The sequence below is a fragment of the Chrysochloris asiatica genome, unplaced genomic scaffold (assembly GCF_000296735.1).
Source record: "Chrysochloris asiatica unplaced genomic scaffold, ChrAsi1.0 scaffold00305, whole genome shotgun sequence".
Classification (NCBI taxonomy): Eukaryota; Metazoa; Chordata; class Mammalia; order Afrosoricida; family Chrysochloridae; genus Chrysochloris; species Chrysochloris asiatica.
In genome coordinates, this window is record NW_006408823.1 from 2112528 (window position 1) to 2113209 (window position 682).

Sequence of the window (682 nt, forward strand, 5' to 3'; positions counted from 1 at the left end):
TGTGTGTCATACTGTGGTGTTGTGTGTGTTGTGTGTCATACTGTGTTGTGTGTGTGTGTTGTGTGTCATACTGTGGTGTGTGTGTGTGTCGTACTGTGTTGTGTATGTGTGTTGTGTGTCATACTGTGTTGTGTGTGTGTGTTGTGTGTCATACTGTGGTGTGTGTGTGGTGTGTGTCATACTGTGGTGTGTGTGTGTGTGTCGTACTGTGGTGTGTGTGTGTCATACTGTGGTGTTGTGTGTATTGTGTGTCATACTGTGGTGTGTGTGTGTGTGTGTGTCATACTGTGGTGTGTGTGTGTGTCATACTGTGGTGTTGTGTGTGTTGTGTGTCATACTGTGGTGTGTGTGTGTGGTGTGTGTCATACTGTGGTGTGTGTGTCATACTGTGGTGTGTGTGTGTGTGTGTGTGTCATACTGTGGTGTGTGTGTGTATCATACTGTGGTGTGTATGTGTGTCATACTGTGGTGTTGTGTGTGTTGTGTGTCATACTGTGGTGTGTGTGTGTGTGTCATACTGTGGTGTTGTGTGTGTTGTGTGTCATACTGTGGTGTGTGTATGTGTCATACTGTGGTGTTGTGTGTGGTGTGTGTCATACTGTGGTGTGTGTGTGTCATACTGTGGTGTTGTGTGTGTTGTGTGTCATACTGTGGTGTGTGTGTGTCATACTGTGGTGTTGTG